The sequence below is a fragment of the Triticum urartu genome, chromosome 7 (genome assembly GCF_003073215.2).
Source record: "Triticum urartu cultivar G1812 chromosome 7, Tu2.1, whole genome shotgun sequence".
NCBI lineage: Eukaryota > Viridiplantae > Streptophyta > Magnoliopsida > Poales > Poaceae > Triticum > Triticum urartu.
The window spans coordinates 1,525,592-1,550,991 of NC_053028.1; the positions used below are offsets into that span (position 1 = coordinate 1,525,592).

Below are 25,400 nucleotides of genomic sequence, written 5' to 3' on the forward strand. Positions count from 1 at the left end.
TGCTTCTCCCCTGCAGGTTATTTTTTGTTGTACTCACTCGATTCGTATGTGGTCTTGGCTACAACGTGCGGAGTACCAACCGCTATTCGAGGCGGTGTGTACGTGATTGAGGCAGGTGGCTACGGAGGTTTTTAACCTACATGGGTTGCAGGATAATCTCTGGATTGGTCTACCAAGTGTTTCGACATAGCCATAGCGTCGGTTTATAGGACTCTATTGTTGCCGAATTGTCATTTTTTTCTTCTTTCTTTTTGTCAGATTTTTTATGTTTGACTGTGTGCATCCTAGTTATGCAGAGGCCGGGTGATACTTTAAATGCTTTGTATCTGCTTGATGCTACATTTTGAGATAATAAAAGCGCCCTTTATCAAAAAGCACCCAAGAGGACTAATAACAGAATGGCTGCGTCTGACAAGACTTTGCTGGTATGGACAACGGTTCAAGAGCTGGCGGCTGCCGTGAAGGAGCCACCTCGTCAGTACCTGGTTGAAGAGATGCTGGCCGCTGATGAGATGTCGGAGCCCATCCCTCTGATCGATCTCAGCCGGCTGACGACCGATGACGAGGCCGACAAGCTCCGGGAGGCTCTATAGACCTGGGGCCTCTTCCTGGTGAGTTTGTGCACCCTTAGTTTCTACCTAAAATTATGCAACTTTTGCTGAGATTTTTGTCCAGGCTACCAACCATGGAATCGAGGAGTCCCTTATGGATGCCATGATGAGTGCATCGAGAGACTTCTTCAGGCAACCATCTGTAGAAAAGCAGAAATACAACAACTTGATAGACGGCAAGCACTCCCAGATGGAAGGCTATGGAAATGACAAAGTAGCGACTCAGGATCAGGGCCTAAGCTGGAGATCAGGGCCTGAGCTGGAACGTTAACGACCGCTTGCATCTGAGAATGGAGCCAGAAGATGAGAGAAATATCGCCAAGTGGCCGACTCACCCAGAATCTTTCAGGTTAATTACCTACTCCTTAGTTTATCACCCGTTCCAGAATGTCATTCTAGAGTCACTCTTTCTACATACAGGGATATGCTACATGAGTACGCATCGAAAACCAAGAGAACAAGAGACCTTATCTTGCGATCAATAGCCAAGCTCGTGGACCTTGATGAGGAATACTTCGTCAACCAAATATAAAACCAGGCTTTTGGGTTTGTTAGATTCAACTACTACCCTCCATGTCCCAGACCTGACCTAGTTTTGGGAAGGAGGCCTCACACTGATGGAGGTCTCCTTACCATCCTTTTTGTCGACCAAGACGTGGGTGGCTTGCAAGTTAAGTTGAGAGGGGCGGGAAATGGTACAATGTTCCGGCCAAGCCTTATACGTTGGTCATTAATGTAGCAGACTGCATGGAGGTATGAAATTAATTAAGCACTTGCTCTCTTGAATAATGTAGTACAATCAACAGTGTTGTAAATCCTATATATTCCATGAATCCAGCAGTGTTCCTTCGTTGTCTTATATATGTAAATAAATATTTGACGCACACAGATAATGACCAACGGAATCTTTAGGAGCCCGCTTCACAGGGTGGTGACAAATGCGGACTAGGAGAGGCTTTCACTGGCCAGGTTTTATGCTGTGGATGTGGAAACGGTGCTGGAGCCGGCGACAAGTTTGCTGGATGACAAGTGACCACCAAGATATGTGAAAATCAAGGCCAAGGATTTCGTTTCTTTTCCTCGACTGAAAAGTTCGTAGTTGGGCTCTTTGAACATTATATTTTCATACATCAAAGGAAGAGATTCATCAATACGGTGAATATTTTTTTTTTTGAAAACATACACTGAATAATATAACTTCAACGTTTTGACTAGTCGTTACTTTACAGAGTTTTAGCAGGGGTTGCCTATATATGGATAATAAATTAAGAGATTGTTTCTCGTATGTGAGTGCGGGTTTTATCTGTAATATAATCATATATTTTCAATGCTTAGCTAACAACCAGTTTGTTTTACCCTGCAAAAAAAAACAGTTTGTTTGGTGCTGTTGTGTTTTTTGTTTTTAATAACTAGCGTATATTGTAGCCTGCTCAAATTACACGGGAAATATATTTGTGTTGAGTTGAAAAAGAAGGTTTCGGCAAAGTATTTTACAGTACTACATTACACGGGAAACTGGTCCACCTCGCTGAACAACCATTAGCACTGCCATGCTTCCACTTTTTTTGTAGCGCGGGTAAAAGGCCCAGCAATAGCGCTTGAGCCCGCGCTACTGCTAGGGCGGTACAGTTAAGTCTTAGCAGCAGCGTGGGTCTATCCGACGCTACTGCTAATTCTGATAGCAGTAGCGCTTTATATAGCCAATGCTACTGCTAAATAGCAGTAGTGCCCACTTCAGCCCCACACTACTGATATTTTCGTGTATTTTATTTTATTACATTTTTGCTCTATTTATGCACCATTATAATTTCTTTTTATAAGCAATGTAGAGGTTGTGAAAGAAACAGCAAGTAGATGTACAGTTGATCCAATGGTAAAAATGGTTCATGATTTGAGCGCACGGTTTATTGTATAATAAAAAAAAAGTAACTCACAGGCTGCTACTTGTTAGGCCGTGAGAACTTGAAAGTGAACTTTTCAAAATGTACCCTTAACTAACTTCTGTACTACCGATCTCGGAGTTAAGGAATCAACCGGTATATACACATGACTGCACAGAAATTGCTTTTGAAGGCCGAGCTTCATGGAGGCCTTCAAATGCAAATTTTAAAATTTGTGAAAATTCATATTTTTATATATATTTAAAAAAATACAAAGATAGATTAAGGCATAATGCACAAGTGTGTAAATTTTTCAGGATGAAATACATTGAAATGAGGGTTGTGCAAAAGAAAAAAGTCCGAGGCTTTTTAACGCATTATACTATTCATCCTTCCACACCATGAATTTGCCTTTATTGTACAGGTTTTATTTGAACGTATTACATCCTGAAATTTTACACACATACACCGAACATCCGTGTTTTTTTAATAAAGGGTGGATTTTATTGACTCCAAATGAAGCATCAAGTGGATACAAACACAAAAAGTACACATCCAGCCTCTGCATAACTAGAATGCACACGGCCAACACCAACACACACTAGTAGAAAAGGGGGCAAAGGTTCAGGCCGGGTAAGCCCATTAGTCCCGGTTCAGTCCAGAACCGGGACCAATGGATGCATTGGACCCGGTTCGTGAGCCCAGGGGGCCGCCCGGGCCACGTGGGCCATTGGTCCCGGTTCGTCTGGACCTTTTGGTCCCGGTTGGTGGGACGAACCGGGACCAATGGGCCTCGCTCCTGGCCCACCACCATTGGTCCCGGTTGGTGGCATGAACCGGGACCCCTTTAGTCCCGGTTCATGCCACCAACCGGGACTAAAGGGTTGGTCCTCGTTGCTCAGAGTTTAGTCCCACCTCGCCAACCGAAGGGCGCTCACACCGGTTTATAAGCCCGTCCTTCTCTGCCTTGTTGAGCTCCTCTCAAATTGAAAATAGATGCCCCTATCCAGGAAATTTGACCTAAATTCATAATGAATTTCTCTGAAATTCATAGAAATTGATTATGAATTTAGGTTGAATTTTCTCTATAGGCGCATCTATGTTCATTTTTTTAGTAAAGTTAATCACAAACTTGTGATTCACACAAATTTCAAAGAATTCAAATTTTAACTATTCTAATTTGAAAACTAATGGCACTAACAGAAAGTTCATAATTTTTGGTTCTTGGGTTAAGAGATACATAGCTGGAGAGGGATCTCTGTGGAGAAAGATTGTAGATAGTAAATATAATACTAAAAATCCTAATATTCTGTGCTGTAGAGACCCACACCCTTCCCAGTTCTGGAAGAGTTTTATGTGGGCCCTGCAGGCAGTGAAGATGGGGTATAGATTGCAAATAGGTGATGGTAGATTGGTTAGATTATGTGAAGATACCTGGTATAGTAACACTCCCCTAGCCACGCAGTACTGGGACCTATATGTTTTGGTTAATGAAAAGAATAAAACCATTGCAGATCTCTGGGATGGACAGGAGCTCAAATGCACCTTTAGAAGGACCTTCTCGGATGAACCGATGTTACAATGGTTTGAATTGATTGAAATACTTTCCCAGACTGACTTTACTCAGGGGACAGACTCTTTGATTTGGAAGTATGAGTTATTGTTAATTTCAGGGGGGTGCAGCCTATTTACCTCTAAGTCTCTATGTGCTATTGTTAATTTCAGGGGGGTGCAGCCTATTTACCTCCCTGCTGTCTGGAATGTGAAAGTAACACCTAGAGTTCAAGGGTTTTTGTGGCTTTTTTCTCAGAATAAAATCATGACTTGTGATAATTTGAGGAAAAGAGGCATAGCAAAACCACTAGAATGTGTTTTTTGCAAAGAGATTGAGTCTATCCATCATTTGCTCTTTGAATGTGTAGTAGCTAAGCTGGTCTGGACTTTGGTAGAATCTGTCTTTAACATCTCGGTCAGTGGCTTTGTTTTTGTTGCGAAAAACTGGTTATGTGTCAAGAAATGCAAGCAACTGAATGTTGTGAGCTCCGCTGTCCTGTGGGGACTTCAGAATTTTAGGAATTCTGTAGTCTTTAATAGATGCTCTTGGATTTCTATGAAACAGGTCTTGGGAAGAGTCTATCGTTATCTGAGGGGCTGGAGCAAGCTGTTCCCAGATCTCCAGGGAGGGAAAATGCAAGAGTTTTAGGAACTGATCTGGGAGCGGCTGAGAAAACCATTGATGCTGGAGCCGGGCTGATCTGTCGCAATTGGTTTGAAGATCAAAGCGCTAGAGAGGGGCTCTGGAAGAATGCAGTGGGAAAGGCTGCTCATGGTGGGAGGACCACTCTGGAGTATCAAGTACAGCACCCCGAGGAAGCTGACAGCATTCACGTGGTCAACATCGGGTGGGGGCCTCTGTCAGTTTAGACCAGTTTGGCATAGATGTTGCTGAGCTTGGTGTGTGTTAGCTTAAGGTTGGTGACCTGAGGTTTGTAGTTCCAGGTGGCAAGTTAATTTGGTGGTTCTGTTGTTTCAAGTGTTGGCGTTTGTGGGAGGAGGCATGATGCTTCTTCTCTCTGAGTCCGTTTCTTTATTTTGTCCTGTTGAGTCCTGGTTTTGTAAGACTTGTCCTGCTGTGGTTTCTTTCTATATGAAATGGAACCGGGGGGTGATCCCCTGTTTATCAAAAAATAGTTTATAATTTTTCTTAAACTAAAAGCAAAAAGAATTAAAAAATAAAGCAAAAAACAAAAGAAAATAAATAATGCAGAAAACAAAAGAAAAAAACTGAAAAATAAAATAAAAATAGCAACAATAAGTATTTTGTTGTAAGTAGAAACAAAATAAAATAAATAAAGCAACAAAGAAAACAAAAAAATAAAAAAAAGTGTTTTCAAATTTGAAAACTAATGGCATTAACAAAAAGTTTATAATTTTTCTAAAACTAAAAGCATAAAGAATTAAAAAATAAAGCAAAAAACAAAAGAAAATAAATAATGCAGAAAACAAAACCAAAAAACTGGAAAAAATTAAAAATAGCAACAATAAGTATTTTGTTGTAAGTAGAAACAAAATAAAATAAATAAAGCAACAAAAAAAAGTGCCACCTACTGGCCCCCCACGGCCTGAATACGACTAGAAACCCATCCATGGGCCAGGATTCAGGCCCGCAGGAGGCCCAGTAGGCCCACAGGCATAGCAGTGACAATTAGGCCCTTAAGCCTGCAATGGAGAGGAGCTCGGGAGGGGTGCGGCAGTGGGGCTTATAAACCACTACGCACCCCTCTCAACTAGCGAGGTGGGACTAAACTTTCGACGCGGGCGCAGCAGCACAAGGCCTTTAGTCCCGGTTGGTGGCACCAACCGGGACTAAAGGGGGGGCCCCCCTTTAGTCCCGGTTGGTGCCACCAACTGGGACCAAAGGCTGTCGCTTCCCGCCCTTTGGGCTGTCGAAAAGTGGACTTTGGTCCCGGTTGGTGGCACCAACCGGGACTAAAGGGGTGCATTGGTACCGGTTGGTTCCACGAACCGGTATCAATGCTCCGTCTATATATACAACACTTTGGAAATTTTCGTTTCAGTTCTTCTTCCCCGCGCCGCCGCCGCCACCAGGCTGCCCTCTGCCTCGCCATCGCCGTCGTCGCCGCGCGCCGTCCCGCGCCCCTCTGACGCCGTCCCGCGCCGCCCCGACGCCGTCGCCGCCCGCGCCACCCCGACGTGGCCGCCCTCTGCCCCGACCTTGCCGTCGCCGCCCTCTGCCGCGCCTCATCGTCGCCGCCCAGTGAGCCCCGGCCCCTCCCTTCCCCCACGCCGCCGCCCCTGCCTTCTCCGCTTGCCGCGCGCCGCCGCCACCGCCCCGGCCTGCTCTGCTTTGCCGCGCGCCGCCGCCGCCCCGGCCTGCTCTCTTTTTTTCATATTTTTTTTGTAATTCATTGATGAATGTATATGTGGATGTTGTATGTATATGTATATATGCAGATGTATTTATGATCCATTGATATGTATGAATTGTTGTATGATTTTTTTTGTTCATAGAATTATTTTTGTCAATTTATGTATATTTAAGGTTACATTTAAGGTTAGTTGATTTAATGCATTTGAGGTTATTAGGTCTACTGTTAGTGCATTTTAGGATAGTACATTCTAGGTTAGTGCTTTGAACTAGTTTAATTAGTAGTTGAATTAGTTTATTTAATAAGTACTACTTTATTTTACTATATATACAAGTAGTTTATTTTTAGTTAGTACTACTTTATTTTATTTATAGTAATTAAGTGCTTATATTAGTAGTAGTTGAACTGGTTGATTTAAGAAAACTAGTTTATTTACTATATATAGAAGTAGTTTATTTTTAGCAAGAAAATTAATAGAACTAGTTTATTTTTTTAGTTCAAGCAATTATTCCCGCATCGACGTCGACGATGCCTATCCCACATCCTCGTCGTCAACTCGGCGGAGGAGGCCGGCTTCATCAGAGGGGCCATGTCCGGGAGTGGGCTCCGCCGGGCTGGTTTTGGGAGGTGCTACCTTCTGGGGGGCGTAGGTTGGTGAGGAGCCAGCCCGTCGTTGACCCGATTCTTGTTTGGTGGCGGTCGCGTGGGCCAGTGACGGTGCCGAGGCTTCCGGACACCGCGGAGGTGGTACGTCACCGTGTCAGCGAGAAGGACCAGCACGTCCGTCACTACATGGTTGCGTTGGAGGGCAGGTTCGAGAATACCTGGAAGGTTCTTCAGGGATCTCACTGGAGCTATGATCATGTGATGGTTCCTTCCCTTTGGGTGTCCACCGCCCGCGCCGATACCCGTCGGGCGCTACGGTTCTAGCTGTACTAGCGATATGTATGATAGTATTCGACGTGTATTAGTGGTAATATTCGACGATGTACGGACACATGGAGATGATGTAGTTTTTCTTATAATTGAATGCATCCTAATTTGAATACTACTTTATTTTGCGATTTGATTTTTCTTATTGAATGCTCAAATTGGAGAGCACTATGCAAGGCATATGCATATGATTAGTTGAATAATAATGATCTAATTTAGTTTTTGTAGTACATATATTTAATTGTACATGTTTAATTTTTGAATTATGAACGTAGGAAATGTCATCATCGGACGACGGAAGTCTTCCAGGGGAGTGCGACTGGTATCATGACGATCGAGGTCTGTGCGACAGGCCTCACCTGGACGATGATCGGCGCTTCAGCATTAAGCTCGAGGAGACCTTCGAAGTTGAAACGGTACGCAACGACGACAAGTGTTTTTTTTCATAATTAAGCATGACTTAAACTATTTCAACGTGTAATTTTCATCATTTACAATTCGAGTATAGTTTATCCCATGCCATGCAAGACGCTATGTCTTAGAGAGGATGGATTTTGAAGACCATGAAAATTTTGAAACGAAGAAAATTCATCTAAGGACCCATCATGATGTGGATTTTGAGGTAAATCTGTATAATGTTGAGAGCGTAACCCATTTTGGTTGCAAAAATTGAGAAGCATTTTGCAAGATGTATGGTTTTGATGAGGGTATGCTTGTCACCATGGATCTTGGTGATCCTGAAATCGAGCAAGACAATATGGACATTTGGATCCTTGTTGATACGCCTTCAGTTCTACCGCTATGTGAGTTTCTCAAACATAGTTAATTATTAACTAATTTATATTGTTCATTTCAAAATAGTTGACAGCTTATTTCCATTGAGAACTTATTTTGAAGTATCAAAGAATGTGCAGAAGATGGTAGATAGAACTTACTACACCGATGGCTCTGAGTTAACTTACAAGGAGAAAAATCATCTGGTTGGATTTTGTAATGATCTTGAGAATTACAATATCTACAATAAAACTCCTCAACATTATGGTCAATAGGTGCCACTAGTGCACGTGTTGAACTACGGTAACTACTATGGTGATACCCTGGTAAGATTTTTTACTATTACGACATACGTGCATCTTTTGCATACTTCTATAAAACTAGTACATCATTGCTAACTATGAAGTTATTACTATGTTTTTCAACAGATAATCCCAGAGGATTGTGTGCCTCATCTAATGTATGAGCATGGTCGCCTTGATGTTTTGAACATATATCCAGGTCATCCTACGAATCTCAACTGTCCATACCGGATTTCTAAAAGAAGTGGAGACATGCAAATCAGAGAATGGAAAAAATGTATGGACACTCGTAAAGAGGTTCTTGGACGCAAAAGGAAGCGCAGCGCAAGAATTGGAGACAGGATGATCTCCTTTCTCCATAATGGAGAGTCAGGGTCTATACTGTTTTATGCTATTTTACCTTAAAGAGGGTATTTAGGTCCTACCTAATACTGATGATCATGTGCTAAGAACAATTAAGTAGGGTTGGTTCGATGACTATGAGGATGATGATCGTATGACTTGTTATTAATAACGAGTAGAAGTTGTATCATGATGATTAGTAGGACTTATTATTATGATGATGCATGATGTGAGCATGAAGAGTTATTATATATCAGTGGGTGAAATGAACATGGATTGGATTGAAGTGAAGGCAACATGCATGTGGTGCATGTCGAAAGTAGTACTAATCCAAACTTGATCAAGTTAGGATTAATTAGTATTACTTTCGACATGCACCACATGTTTCCTTCACTTCAATCTAAGCCATGTTTAGGCATAGCATAGCGTTGGTATAAACCAAGCACGGAGATATAAGAGAGGACACTTCTCTCTTTTAGCTAGCTAATAACAAACTAAATTAATCCCCAAAACCCCTAAACCAGCCCCTTTAAAAAAACCACAGCCACAGAAATGCTGACGCGTGGAGGCCTATTGGTCCCGGTTGGTGCCACCAACCGGGACCAAAGGCCCTCCTGCCTGGGCTCAGCGCGCAGGCCACGTGGAGGCCCATCTGTCCCGGTTCTGGTTAGAACCGGGACTAAAGGGTCAGGGCATTAGTAACGACCCTTTAGTCCCGGTTCAGGAATCGGGACAAAAGGCCCTTACAAACCGGGACAATAGGCCCGTTTTCTACTTGTGACACACAAAGCCCACCAGCAAATAGCAAAGTCATATAAGACCAAAGCTATGCCTAAGCGAGAGAAAAAAAAAAGCCTGACAAACTACAACAATGACTATATCCGCACCAACCATTACATGACAATAGAAGGACAATGATGTTCGTGTTCTTCAACAACAATGCCTTTAGGAAGAAAGCGACGCTCAAACGTCGCCGTTACCGGATCCGGACATCGAAGGCCGGATTCTAAGTTTTCACCTCGAAGAAACAGTCTGAGCATATCCGAGCAATGTCTTCAATAAGGTTACGATGCAAGTACACCGCCATTGTCAGGTATAACCATCTCGGGTCAGTCCTAGGTTTTCACCTCGGAGCTCGAGACTGGGCACTTAAGAAGCACCACCATCAAAGTCAATTATGTGTTGTCATCACCACTTTCCACGATCTCAGCAACTACATGCGTCGAGAGACGACCGCCGTTGCTGTACAATCATATCCTCTACGTCAAGTCATTGTCCATAGATTGCATCTCAATCATGCTCCGAGGGCCCAAGTGGATTAGAGCTGTAGTCAGCCATCGACCACCTTTGAAAACCATCGGCCACAAACCATGGCGTCCGCCTTGCCGCCGCAGCTGTTGTACATGAGGAGGCCAGATCTGGTCATTCTCCACACTTACACACCATGCCACATCCACGCCTCCATGGGCCACCGAGCAACACAGCCACGCCCGCTACCAACCGATCAAGGACACTAGATCCATCGTGACCCGGTGTGGAGCAGGTGAGCAGTAGCACCGTAGGCTTGAGGCATGAGGCGAGCAGCTGCCGCCGCAACCGAGGCAAAGATGCCGCCAGCTGCAGCCGAGGCCGGAGATGGCGGACGCCTTATGTGGATCCGCAAGATGGGGAGGAAGGAGTGGGGCGCGAGCAAGGTTTTGGTTACCGAATGAGGTAATTTTACCGAGGGGGACTGGTAAACGTGGTTACCTTACCGAGAATATTTCGAATGAATTTCATAGTTGAATTTTGAATTCAAATAAGTGAATGAACAACCATTCGAACCAGAGACCTCCCAAAACAGGAACTAGGTTGCTACCAACACGTCAAAACCAACTCTCATGGTATTAATTAGATCCTACGTACTTCACTGTAAATCGAGTGTTTAAATTCAAAAAACTTAAAAAATTGGCATTTTTTGCTCGGTACGGGGATTTACCGAGGGGCACGAAAATACGCGGTAACCATGGGAAATCTTCAAATTTTGCGGTAACCAAAACCTTGGACGCGAGTACGCGGGCCGTCCTGCCGCCGCCGTCAGCCCGGTGGCCTCCTCAGGCGGCGGCAGGGGGGTGGGGCGTTGACGGCGAAGTCTCTTCTATGGCGGCGGGGAGGCCTCCGGAGTCGCTAGATCCACATAACTTGTTTCTCTTCAAGGGAACCACATCCGTACATCCGTGCTTACTTGTATGATTTTTTTTGTGAAACCAAGATTTCCGGATTTTGAATTTTTCAAAAATTCAGCCTCTCTAGAGGCCGAGATCCAAAACGCCACTCTCCTGCCTATATAAACTGCAGATGGCCACAGCTACGTGAGTCGATACACGTTAGTGAGAAAGAAATATACAAAAAAATGTCCGGCCAGAGAGGGGAGGAGGGCGGCCGGAAAGCGGCCAGGGAGTGCTGGAAGGAGACGAAGACGGCGGTGATCCTAGACACGTGCGTGCCGCTGTTCAAGCTGCCATGGCAATGCGCGTTGAACTGTCTGTGCTGCAGGTACAAGAAGGCCGGGATAGACGCGTCCCTCTGGGTGTGGCAGTGCGTCCAGTTCTGGACGCCGCTCAGCGTCATCGTCCTCTTCCTCTGGCTCCTCTACCGCCCGGATCGCTTCTACCCAAGCGTCGACTCCGCCTCCCTTGCCTCCCTCGACCTCAACGGCGGCTCCCTCCGGTACGACCTCACCATCGACCTCAGCTTCCGAAACTCCAACAGACTGCTCAGCATCAGCTACCTCGACGTGGGCGCCAGCGCCTCCTACAACGGCACCAGCCTTGGCCTCGCCGGGAACTCGCTCCCGGGTTTCTTCCGGCAGGGACCCAAGAACACGACGGTGCTGCACGCGGTTTTCCAGGGCATGGTCATGGTGGCTGACGTGCAAGTGCAAGAGGGGTTGGCCAAGGAGGTGCAGAGGGAGCGGGGCTCTGGGACGATGCACGTGAGGGTGCACGTGGATCTCACCCTCATGTACAAGGTGATTGTGAAGAAGGTCTTCTTCTACAGCTATGAGTGCTACCTACCCTTCACCCCGCCGCCGAATGCCGTCTTCCACGGCGACGGCGCGCCGTGCTTTCGCGTTTGACCTCTTTGGTTCGGTTTTCCCTATTCATATCATATGTGCAAGGAGTCTGTTAGGAGAATAATCTAAATCTGTTAGTGTACAAGTAATAGTACTAGTACGTCCTTGTTCAGGCAAGTTAGATTAGTTTCCTAGCTAGTACTAGTATGTGTCCGATGGCTCGCAGCAAGTTCAGCTCTTCTTCCTCCCCATTGTATCCCTGGATTTCCTATCCCTAGTGTGAGATTGCTTCAGTCTCCAGTTCCCATTCCGAGTGTGATTTGTGAGCTAGGTTGGTGACAACGCAAACCGTCTCATAAGCATTTACTGTTTTATTCCCTCATTGCTTGAATTCTTGCCTTGTGGTGGAGCCGCGTGCACCACACAGGCAGCCCCCGGCCCATGTCTAGCTCCCTTGGCTCTCTTCCAATGATTTTCTCCAATTTTTTTATTGATTTATTTGGGCTCGGGAAAAATGTTGTCTTTCCTACAATTGTTTTTTGCACTTTTCTGTAGTTTTCCGGCAATTGCCCCGTCCTTCGTTTCAACATATAGATTAAGAGGGAAATGGCATCAGGATGGTGTCATAATTTGCACAACAAGGATAATCATGAGCAACTTATAATAAGAAATAGTGATCCAAAATGGGTGTAACGGCTCCTAGGAGCTCGTATCATTGGAGCATCTAAGGCTCTGTCACTACAAGAAAAACGGGGGTTGCTGACGGCCAAATCTATGCCGACGGCCCCCGTCGGCATCTATGGACCTATGCCGACGGCCAAGGGTAGGCCGTAGGCGTAGAATAGCCGTCGGCGTACATCCATCTATGCCGACGGGGCCGTCGGCATAGACGAGGCCGTCGGGACCGCCCGAGATACGCCTACGGGGCCCGTCGGCATAGGACAGGCCGTCGGCATAGCCCGGGCCCACCTTCCCGGTCAACGCTGACCATTTGACGGCGTTGATCCTACGCCGACGGGCGGTAACGGCGGCCGTCGGCATATCTATGGTAGAGGTATGCCTACGGCATAGCTGTCGGCATAGGCCCCTCTGCCACGTCAACGATCCGTGTGCCACACCACGTCATCGATCCGTGTGTGCACAGATATGCCGACGGCCTCGCCGTCAGCATATGTTTACTTTACTTAATTTTTTATTTTTACTTTGGTTATCTGTGGCAGAGGTATGCCTACGGCACAGCCGTCGGCATAGGCCCCTTCGCCACGTCATCGATCCGTGTGCCACGCCACGTCATCGATCCGTGGGACAACCTCCGTGTGTCCACAGGCCGTCGGCATACGTGTATTTTACTTTATTTTTTTATTTTTACTTTGTTTTGTTATTTTTACTTTATTTTAGTTTTTGCTTTTGCATAAGATAATTATGCCTTATCTAAAAAAACATACCCGATGGTATATCGATTGCCCCCCGTTACGAACGTCGCTCCGTGTCACGTAGGGGGAAACGGTCGACACGGAAGGAATTCTGGTTGGTGGGGGGATTCGGGGTGTAGCTATGTCACCGAAAGATCGCACGGGTCCCGATGCATATGCGAAAGTGTTCATGCATGCGTAGACGCCCGTCTTGGGGCTCCAGGGTGTGCCCCCCCTCACGGACGGCGCCGCCGCCGGCACCTAGAGGGGGGAAACGGACGCGTGGGGTCTACACGGAGGGGATCTTGCTGTGGGTCTGGCCCGGATGTTGCTCCAAAGTGTTCCTATGGGCTGACCTAACACAACCGGGTGGGGAGGTCCACTGGTCAAAGCCCGTCCGTGCAAAGTCAAAGGGCTAGATCCCGTGGTCAAACGCTACAGGGTTAGGCGGGACGGGGGCACTCGGGGGGTAGCAATGCCACCGGAGCGTCGCACCGGGCCCTCATACATGCGGGGTGGTGTGGTGGCATGTCCGAAGAGGCGGGACGCGTCTCCGGGGCGTGGCCCCCCCTCACGGACGGCGATGACACGGTAGTAGACGTTCTGCGGTAACGATGCGGCGTCAATATTACTAAATACTCGGAGCGTGATAAAATCATGAGTTTTTTTGCACGACGTGGGCACATGTGCTATAGGAACGATGGTATTTTTTCATAATTTTTGGTGATGGAGAAGTATCCGAAAAGTTCCCTCTATGCGGATTGCCCTTCGCGCGTCTACGGCTGTGGCCGGCGGCCTCCGGGGGCTAGCATGCCGCCAAATCTTGCGCCGGCGGCCTCTCACAAGTCTGGAAGTGTTGTGGCGGTTGCAAACGCCCGGCACGCGTGTCCGGGGTGTGCCGTCCTCACGGACGGCGCTGCCACCGGCACTTGGAAGGGGGAAACGGATGCGTGGGGTCTACACGGAGGGGATCTTGCTGTGGGTCTGCCCCGGATGTTGCTCCAAAGTGTTCCTATGGGCTGATCTAACACAAATGGGTGGAGAGGTCCACTGGTCAAAGCCCGTCCGTGCAAAGTCAAAGGGCTAGATCCCGTGGTCAAACGCTACAGGGTTAGGCGGGACGGGGGCACTGGGGGTAGCAATGCCACCGGAGCGTCGCACCGGGCCCTCATACATGCGGGGTGGTGTGGTGGCATGTCCGAAGAGGCGGGACGCATCTCCGGGGCGTGGCCCCCCCTCACGGACGGCGATGGCATCGTTACCGCAGAACGTCTAATACCGTGTCATCGCCGTTCGTGAGGGGGGGCAGCCCCCGGAGACGCCGTGCCGCCTCTTCGGACATGCCACCACACCACCCCGCATGTATCAGGGCCCGGTGCGATGCTCGGGTGGCATTGCTACCCCCCATGGCCCCCGTCCCGCCTAACCCTGTAGCGTTTGACCACGGGATCTAGCCCTTTGACTTTGCACGGACGGGCTTTGACCAGTGGACCTATCCACCCGGTTGTGGTAGGTCAGCCATAGGAACACTTTGGAGCAACATCCGGGCCAGACCCACAGCAAGATCCCCTCCGTGTAGACCCGACGCGTCCGTTTCCCCCCTCCATGTGCCGGGTCCCATACAGACGGTAAACTAAGAATCTAAAAATGTAATAATTGCACTAGTAGAAAACGGGCCTATTGTCCCGGTTCGTAAGGGCCTTTTGTCCTGGTTCCAGAACCGGGACTAAAGGGTCGTTACTAATGCCCTGACCCTTTAGTCCCGGTTCCAACCAGAACCGGGACAGATGGGCCTCCACGTGGCCGCTGCCGGCAGCCCAGGCAGGGGCCTTTGGTCCCGGTTGATGACGTAAACCGGGACCAAAAGGCTTCCACGCGTCAGCAGCTGGCTGGAGCTGAGGTTTTTCTTTTTTTTAAAAAAAAAGTGGCTGTTTTAGGGGTTTAGGGGGTTATTTTTAGGTTGTTATTAGCTAGCTAATATAGAGAGAAGTGTCCTCTCTTATATATATCTTCATCCTTGGTTTACCAACGCTACTGCTATGTTCTTTTCACCCGCAGATATATATATAATAACTCATGCATGCTCGCATCATACATCATCATACATAATAACAAGTCCTACTAATCAAGCATCATCATACAACTTCTACTCGTTATTAATAATAAGTCATACGATCATCATCCTCATAGTCATCGAACCCAACCCTACATAATTGTTCTTAGCATATGATCATCAGTATCAGGTAGGACCTAAACACACTTAAGGTAAAATAGCATAAAACAATATAGACCCTGACTCTCCATTATGAAGAATGGAGATCATCCTGTCTCCAATTCTTACGCCTCGCTTCCTTTTGCTTCCAAGAAGCTCATTACGACTGTCCATACATTTTTTCCATTCTTTGATTGTCATGTCTCCACTTCTTTTAGAAATCCGGTATGGACAGTTGAGATTCGTAGGATGACCTGGATATATGTTCAAAACACGAAGGCTGCCGCCATTCTGATACATCAAATGAGGCACACAATCCTCTGGGATTCTTTGTTAAAAAACATAGTAATAACTTCGTAGTTAGCAATGATGTACTAGTTTTAGAAGTATGCAAAAAGATGCACGGATGTCGTAATAGTAAAAAATCTTACCAGGGTATCTCCATGGTAGTTACCATAGTTCAACACGTGCACTAGTGGCACGTATTGACCATAATGTTGAGGAGTTCGATTGTAGATATTGTAATTCTCAAGATCATTACAAAATCCAACCAGATGAGTTTTCTCCTTGTAAGTTAACTCAGAGCCATCGGTGTAGTAAGTTCTATCTACCATCTTCTGCACATTCTTTGATACTTCAAAATAAGCTGTCAATGGAAATAAGCTGTCAACTATTTTGAAATGAACAATATAAATTAGTTAATAATTAACTATGTTTGAGAAACTCACATAGCGGTAGAACTGGAGGCGTATCAACAAGGACCCAAATGTCCACATTGTCTTGCTCGATTTCAGGATCACCAAGATCCATGGTGACAAGCATACCCTCATCAAAACCATACAATTTACAAAATGCTTCCCAATTTTTGCAACCAAAATGGGTTACGCTCTCAGCATTATACAACTTTACTTCAAAATCCACATCATGATGGGTCCTTAGGTGAATTTTCTTCGTTTCAAAATTTTCATGGTCTTCAAAATCCATCCTCTCCAAGACATAGCGTCTTGCATGGCATGGGATAAACTATACTCGAATTGTAAAAGATGAAAATTACACGTTGAAATAGTTGAAGTCATGCTTAATTATGAAAAAAACACTTGTCGTCGTTGTGTACCGTTTCAACTTCGAAGGTCTCCTCGAGCTTAATGCTGAAGCGCCGATCATCGTCCAGGTGAGGCCTGTCGCACTGACCTCGATCGTCGTGGCACCAGTCGCACTCCCCCGGGAGACTTTCGTCGTCCGATGATGACATTTCCTATACATTCATAATTCAAAGACTAAATGATATCATTATTATTCAACTAATCATATGCATATGCCTTGCATAGTGCTCTCCAATTTGAGCATTCAATAAGAAAAATCAAGTCGCAAAATAAAGTAGTATTCAAATTAGGATGCATTCAATTATAAGAAAAACTACATCATCTCCATGTGTCCGTACATCGAATATTATCTCTAATACACGTCGAATACTATCATACATATCGCCATTACAGCTAGAACCGTAGCGCCCGATGGGTATCGGCACGGGCGGTGGACACCCAAAGGGAAGGAACCATCACAGAATCATAGCTCCAGTGAGATCCCTGAAGAACCTGCCAGGTATTCTCGAACCTGCCCTCCAACGCAACCATGTAGCGACGGATGTGTTGGTCCTCCTCGCTGACACGGTGACGTACCACCTCCGCGGTGTCCGGAAGCCTCGGCACCATCACTGGCCCACGCGACCGCCACCAAACAAGGATCGGGTCAACGACGGGCTGGCTCCTCACCAAGCTACGCCCCCCGGAAGGTAGCGCCTCCCAGTACCACCCTGGCGGAGCCCAGTCCCGGACATGGCCCATCTGGTCAAGTAGGTGTCGTCCTCCGCCGACTCGATGACGAGGATGCGGGATAGGCATCGATCGTCCACGTCGATGCGGGAATAATTGCTTTAACTAAAAAAATAAACTAGTTCTATTAATTTTCTTACTAAAAATAAACTACTTCTATAGTAAAATAAACCAGTTCTATTAAATCAACTAGTTACTACTAAGCACTTACTATAAATAGAATAATGTAGTACTTACTAAAAATAAACAAGTTACTAAAAATAAAAATTCTATGAATAAAATTACAACAAAAAAATTCATGAAAATTCTATGAAAAAATTGACATATTCTTTGCATATATATGAACACACAAACTTTTGCATATGCAACAATAATATCACCAAAAAATGTATGAACAGTAAAAAATTCTAACTTTTGCATCTAAACTATACATCTAAATTAACTACAACAATTCAATTAACTATACATCTAAACTAAGCATCTAAATTAACTACAACAACTCAATTAACTCTACATCCTAAATTACGCATCTAAATTAACTACACACTAAAATAGGAAATTACGCAACGGGCCGGGGCGGCGATCGACGAGGAGGCCGGCGACGGTGAGGGGCGCGGCGACGGCGATGGTGAGGGGCGCGGCGACGGCGACGGTGAGAGGCGCGGAGACGACGACGGTGAGGGGGCGCGGCGCGACGGGCGATGAGGAAGGCAGGGGGCGGCGACAGCGACGGTGAGGGGCACGGCGTCGGCGGCGAGGAGGCAGGGGCACGGGGCGGCGACGGCGTCTGCGGCCGCGCGGGACGGCGTCGGAGGCAGGGCAACGGCGAGGCGCAGCCTGGCGGCGTCGTCGGGTGGGGAAGAACGAACTGAATCGAAAATTTCACAAGTGCTACTTATATAGACGAAGAATTGGTCCCGGTTCGTGGCACAAACCGGGACGAATGCACCCTTTAGTCCCGGTTTGTGCCACCAACCGGGACCAAAGGCCACTTTTCGGCAGCCCAAAGGGCAGGAAGCGGCGGCCTTTGGTTCCGGTTGGTGGAACCAACCGGGACTAAAGGGTGGCATTGGTCCCGGTTGGTGCCACGAACCGGGACCAATGCGGCCCTTTGGTCCCGGCTCGTCCCACCACCGGGACCAATGGCCTTGTGCTGCCCCGCGCCCAAAAGTTTAGTCCCACCTCGCTAGTTGAGAGGACTCGGGAGTGGTTTATAAGCGCTGCTGCGCCCACCCTCTCGAGCTCCTCTCAACTGCAGGCTTTCGGGCCTAATCTGTCACTGCAATGCCTGTGGGCCTACTACGCCTGCTGCGGGCCTGAATCCTGGCCCATGGTTGGGTTTCTAGTCATATTCAGGCCGTGCTGGCCCAGTAGGTGGCATTTTTTTCTTTTTTTTATTTATTTTTCCGGTTCTACTTAGACCTAAATACTTATAGTTTTTAAGTGATTTCTTTTTTCTTTTAGGTCACAAAAATTATAAACTTTCTGTTAGTGCCATTAGCTTTAAAATTTGAATAGTTTAATTTTGAATTTTTTAAATTTTGTGTGAATCACTAGTTTATGAATCACTAGTTTACTAAATTTGTGTGAAAACACTTTGTAGAATAGTTAAAATTGATTTTTGAGTCAATCTTTTTCCTGCTATTTAATAGTAGGTGGCACTTTTTTGTTTTTTTTTTGTTTTGTAGTGATTTCTTTTTTATTTTAGGTCAAAAAAATTATAAACTTTCTATTAGTGCCATTAGTTTTAAAATTTGAATAGTTTAAATTTGAATTTTTTAAATTTTGTGTGAATCACTACTGTATGAATAACTTTACTCAATTTGGTAATTTTAGTTAGTCATAACAAATATTATCGGCATTTTTTTACTTCTTTGCTATTTATTTTTTCATTTCTACTTAGAACTAAATACTTATAGTTTTTTAGTGATTTCTTTTTTCTTTTAGGTCACAAAAAATAAAAACTTCTCTTTTAGTGAACATAGATGCACTTATAGAGAAAATTAAACATAAATTCATAATTAATTTCTATTTATGAATTTAAGTCCAATTTCCTCTATAGGTGCATCTATTTTCACTTTGAGAGGAGCTCAACAATGCAAAGACGGACGGGCTTATAAACAGGTGTGGGCGCCCTTCGGTTGGCGAGGTGGGACTAAACACTTTAGTCCCAGTTCGAGGCACGATCCGGGACTAAAAGGGGAGCCTTTGGTCCCGGTTCGTGGCATGAACCGGGACCAATGGTGGTGGGCCAGGAGCCAGGCCCATTGGTCCCGGTTCGTCCCACGAACCGGGACCAAAAGGTCCTGATGAACCGGGACCAATGGCCCACGTGGCCCGGCCGGCCCCCTGGGCTCACAAACCGGGACGAATGCCCCCATTGGTCCCGGTTCTAGACTGAACCGGGACTAATGGGCTGACCCGGCCTGGACCATAGCCCCCTTTTCTACTAGTGTTGAATTGATTAAAAACTCCAGTATTCATCATTGAAAATGGACAGTTGCTGCGAACCTTTTAGTGCTCGGGCACCGGGCCGGCTGCCCGGGCACACCCGGTGCCCGAGCACTGAAAAGTTCACAGCAACTGTCCATTTTCTTCATATAAGTCTAATGAATACCGGAGCTTATAACATATGGATTAGTAAACTATTTAAACAGGTCAAATTGCTTTTCCCTCGGCGAGGTGGGACTATTTTTTTAAAAAAAGCAGTTGCCATCTATGCCTACGGCATAGCCGTCGGCATAGGACTCCTATCTATGCCTACGGCCTGGCCGTCGGCATAGAAGCGCACATGTCCACGGATCGATGACGTGGCAAAGTGGCGGGCCTATGACGACGGCCAGGCCGTCGGCATAGGGCCGACCTTATCCCCTTGCGGTTCGCCCCCACCACCCATTCGCCATCCATCTCCCCCTTCCTCCCCGACCCACACCCGCGCTGCCGCCCACCACCTCCGCCGCCCGCCCTGAGCACGCCACCGCCGGCCCCGAGCCCGCCGCCCCGCGCCGCACCAACCCCGGGCCGCCCCGAGCCGGCCCTCCCCCACGGTGAGCTCCCTCCCTCCCTCTCTGTAGATTTTTTTTGATAATTTTGTTGTTGTTCATAGTTATGTAACTAGATGGATGGATGCATAGTTAGTTGATAGATGATTTGATGATAGTTACAAATGTGAGAAATGCAAGAAATGCAATTTTTTTAACAAGGGGCATGACGTTAGATGATATATTTTTTGATGATAGTTGCAAATGTATGATGATTGTTACATGATAGATGATGATGTTAATGATGATAGATGATGATGTTGATGATAGATAATCATTTTTTTTGCGGAAGAGATGATATAGGATGCTGATTTTTATGATTCGATGATTGTTATATGATGATGATGAATATATTGTGATGTTCTTAATTATTGTCACGGTGCAGGTTCTGTGGTGTTCCATCTCGGTGGAGTGATCATCGTAGGAGTTGTTGGTCCCTGGTTGTCCCTCCGGTGTTCGACTACTTCCTCTACAGTCGAGGATGAGCTATGAATCATGTGACTAGATTTCATTCTCAAGTCAACTGACGTAACCTAGGCGTCTCCCGTCCGAAAGGGTTGCATCAATAAATATGCATTCAATTGCATATTTATCACCGCAGCTCTTTCGGATTGTCCAGTGTTTTCCATGGACAGCCCGAGGATGTGTAGATTGGGTATGTTCTCCATGTTCTACCCCGTTCCAAGACAGGATTTCGGCGGCGCCTCCCCATTGTTCTCCGGAGCACATTCTCTCGGCTATTTGCCAAGACGTGTATCTGGAGAACAGCGGGGAGGTGCTGCCGAAATTTTGTCTCGGAACGGGGTAGAATGGAGAACATACTCAATCTACACATCCTCGGGTGGGATTAGGACCCATCTTTACCTATTAGAGATGTAGGTGGATTAAACGTGGTAGAAACTGAAAAATTGATGTGATTAATTTAAGTGAATCCTTAATTATGTTGTGTGGGTTGGAAAAAAGCAGAGGATGGCAGATAATCAGTGGATGTACAGTGGTTTTATCCGTCGGAATCGAGTAACATTAGAGTGGATCGCGAAAACCGATGTGTATTTGAAGGAGATATTCCGTCGTCCAATGAGAATTATCCCACCATGCCCCTGTGCGAGATGTGCCAGACGTCACCGTAGAAATCAGACGGACATGAGTGAGCACCTTCACACGCACGGATATATGCCAAACTTTGACATGCCGCCGATAAACATAGCCGAGCAGGACCGTGGTAGAGAGGAGGTGATGCGACAACGCATCGATGGATATGAGGACGACGGGGTCAGGGACATGCTAGATGATGTCATTGTTGCAGAAACGGCAAATGCGACACCTTCAGAGAATGAACCGGAGGAGCCGGAGGCAACTGCAAAGGCCTTCTTGGAGGTCTTGGCCTCGTCGAAGAAACCTCTTTATGCGGGTACGAAAATATCTCAGCTGGATGCCATCTCGCAACTGATTGCAGTCAAGGCTGAGTACGGCTGTAACCAGAAATGCTTCGAAGCATTCCTGGGAGTATGGGCTAACAGCCTCCCTGAGCCCTGAGGGTCATGAACTGCCGAAAAGCATGTACGATACAAAGAAAATCATGAAGGCACTCTCTATGGATTATGAGAAAATAGATGTTTGCCCGAAGAATTTCCTTTTGTTTAGGCACGAGTATGTGGATGACAAGTACTGTAGGAAGTGCGGTTCGTCTCGGTACATTGAGGTGGTCGGTGAGGATGGTGAGAAAAAGCAGCTAACCATCCCCGTTAAGGTTCTTCGGTATCTCGATTTTATAAAAAGACTGCAGCGCCTTTTCATCACGAATGAGTCTGCCAAAATGATGAAGTGGCACAAGGAAGGTATAAGGTACAATCCAAAAAAAATCGTACATCCATCGGGAGGGGAAGCATGGAAGTCATTCGATGAAGAATACCCCGAGGAAGCAGCCGAGGCTGGGAATGTCAGAATAGCCATATCAGGTGATGGGTTGAATCCATATGGTATGTCGTCCAATCCATACAGCTGCTGGCCTGTGTTTGTAATTCCGCTCAATCTTCCTCCCGGTGCCCTAATGCAACGGAAGACCATGTTCTTGTCGCTCATCATTCTGGGGCCTGACTACCCGGGGAAGCAATTGGGTGTGTTTATGCAGCCGCTTGTGGATGCTTTGCACCATTCTTGGTACTTTCCGAGGTTGACATACGACCGGGATCTGCAGAGAAATTTCTTGATGAAAGTTTGGTTGCACTATTGCATGCATGACTTTCCCGGCTATGCTTTATTCTGCGGATGGTGTACAAGTGGTAAGATGCCATGTCCAGTGTGCATGCAGGCTCTGCGAATGATTTGGCTGAGTAAGGGTGGCAAGTATGTAGCCTTTGACCTGCATCGACAGTTCCTCCCTCCAGACCATCCAGACAGGGAAGACAAGAAGAACTTCACGAAAGGCCGGGTTGTTCATGAAGTAACCGAGATTCCAACATTTTCGGGGGCAGATGTTCTTGCTCAGCTAAAAGCTCTCAAGCCTAAAGTCAAAGGCAAAGGCAAAGCCAAAGCCAAAGGCTTCGAGGGATATGGCGAGACGCACAACTGGACGCACATTACCCCCTTCTTGCAGCTTCCCTATTTATGGAAGGCCGACTGCGTGGGTTTCCTACGCAAGGTCGTCGGCCTTCCTAGTCGGAGTGGTCGAGCACGTAATCCTCCCCCTCGGCTACTTGACGATGACTCCTCATAGGGAGGTCAAGGGAGAGGTGCCCCTAGAGGAGGAGGGGGCGGGGGGAGAGCCTCTAGAGGACGAGGTGCTGGGGGGAGAGCCACTACAGGGGGTCGCGGCCAGAAAGAGCGCACCTACACCGACTTAGGGGTGTTGTCTTCGAGGCCCTCCTCTAGTGAGGTACACTCTAGGGAGGAGGAGGAGGAGGAGGTGGTGGTGGAGGAGGAGGAGGTGGAGGAGGAGGCAGGCGAGGAGGAGGAGGAGGAGGTTGGGGAGGGGGAGGCAGGCGAGTAGGAGGGCGGTGGCGGGGATGATGGTGGTGACGGGAAGGGGGTTGACAAGAAGGGGTGGCTGCGTGGTAACGCAAAGCTACCAAAGCAGGTTCCGGCTACTGAGGAGCAGAAGTGGCTCATTGAGCCCACGGGAAAAGAGTAAGTGGTTCATTATTTTGCTTGTCACATGCTTATTCCGGTTGTTATTTATTTTGCTTGTCACATGCTAATAGTTCATTCTTTTGCAGCAACTGGATATATTCTAAAGGGGTCCGTATTCCCAACGGCCTCATCACCGTCTTGCTGAAGTTATACTGGCCGGGGTTGTACTGTCCGGATCCAGTCAGGCAGCCGGCTCGTCGGGTTTTGGCCACGAGCTGGGACCACTGGGAAGCGGCCCGCCACGCGGACCATGAGACCCATGCCAAGGCCATGATCACTACTTTCTGGGTGAGTTCTCTTCAGAAGAACAAGTCCATTCTAGTTTCATGAAAATGATTTAACTCATGGTTTCTTCCATTCTTGTTTCATGCATGATTGTAGAAATTCTATCGAGTTCTTCCGGAGCACAGGGCTAGAGCGGACCAGATCATGCTGCGCCAATGCAAGAAGAAGGCCCGCCAGATGCAGTACGAGGTGCGCTATGTGGCCATCTCCACATACTACCACAACTATCTTGGTGTGAAGATGACCAAGGAAGAAGCGCGGAGGATGGGCATTACCTTGGAGAGGCCCGAGTTCTTGGCGGTAAGTATAAAAGATTTTTCATTATGCTTTCATATATTATGCTTTCATTATGCTTTCATTACCTTGTGGTGCTTTATGCTTTATGCTTTATGCTTCCATAACACCAATTTGGACACACCTACATGCCATTATGCTTTTATTATGTAGGTGTGTCCAAATTGGTGTTATGGAAAAGACGAGTCCTGGGCGGCATTGGTGGATCATTGGTGTGATGAGATTGGAGCCTGGGCGGCTATGAGAACCAAAAATAAGGCTAACCGAGGGACGGAGGGAGTACATGCTCAGGGAAACCGAAACCACTATCTCCACAAGGCAGTTAATGTATGACTAACCCCATTAAACATTCTTCTTCTTCTATTTACCATCACTGTCTTATGTATGACTAACCTCTGTTTGGTGGTGCAGGAGGAGAAACTGAAGCGGCCGCTCTCAGACATGCAGGCGTGGAAGATCGCCCATACGCGGAAGGACTCCAAGCCTGGCGAGCCCCAGTACTACGGCAAGAAGACCGCGGGGAGGAAGCGGGCCTACTCCGAAGCGTATCTGAAGTTGCATCCTGACACACCTGACCCCATTGCGGCGCCTCTGGACGACAGGGCGGTGGTGAGCATGGGGCCCAAGGAGCACGGTCGGGAGGCGGTTCTCGATGCTGTGATCACTCCTAGTATCTCCTACACACAGCTTCGTCGGATCGACCAGAGCCTGAGCCAGCGCACGAGCCAGCCAGTGACCAGTACACAGGCCCTCTTTCAGGAGCAACAATCTATAAGTATTTTCCCTCTTATCTTCATTGCTCACTTTATTTTCCACATTTAGTAGTTTTATGAGTTCCATCATGTAATACCGTAGGCCTACCTGGAGTACACACGCCAGGAGACCATGGCGTGGCATCAGAGGCTTTATGAACACCAAGTGCAGAGGGATAGCCAGATGCAGCAGTTTTTTCAGGATATGGCGGCCGGCAGGTGTCCTCAGTTCCCTCCAGCACAATGCCCTCCAGCACAACCAGTGCTGATGAGCTTTGAGGAGTTTGTGGCACAAAACGCTGGCCCCTCGCCGGTTAGTTCATCCCCAATCTATTCACCCAAAGCATGTCATGCCTTTCAACATAGTCATATATCCCGTTAATATGTCTTTTCAACATCTAGGGAACAGGTGGATCTACCGTTGGCGGTGGTCTTCGCAGCACTCCCGAGTCACGGAGCCCGACCACTCCGATCCACGGAGGCGGAGGCGGAGGTGTAGGCGGTCTTGGCGGTAGCGCTGCCACTAGCAGTGACGACCTGGGCTTCGGTGGTCTTGGCGGTGACGACCTCTGTGGTGCTCGACGTCCTGGCGCTTAAGCCTTTGGGTCACATTGTGGCGGTCTTGGTGGTGATGATACTTATATGCTTGTGATGTT

General features: G+C 47.1%; 1 pseudogene; it reads left to right on the top strand.

The window, feature by feature from the left end:
* The first annotated feature begins 398 nt into the window (after window positions 1–398).
* On the top strand, window positions 399–6,157 carry LOC125524545 (annotated as a pseudogene).
* Window positions 6,158–25,400: the final 19,243 nt, after the last annotated feature.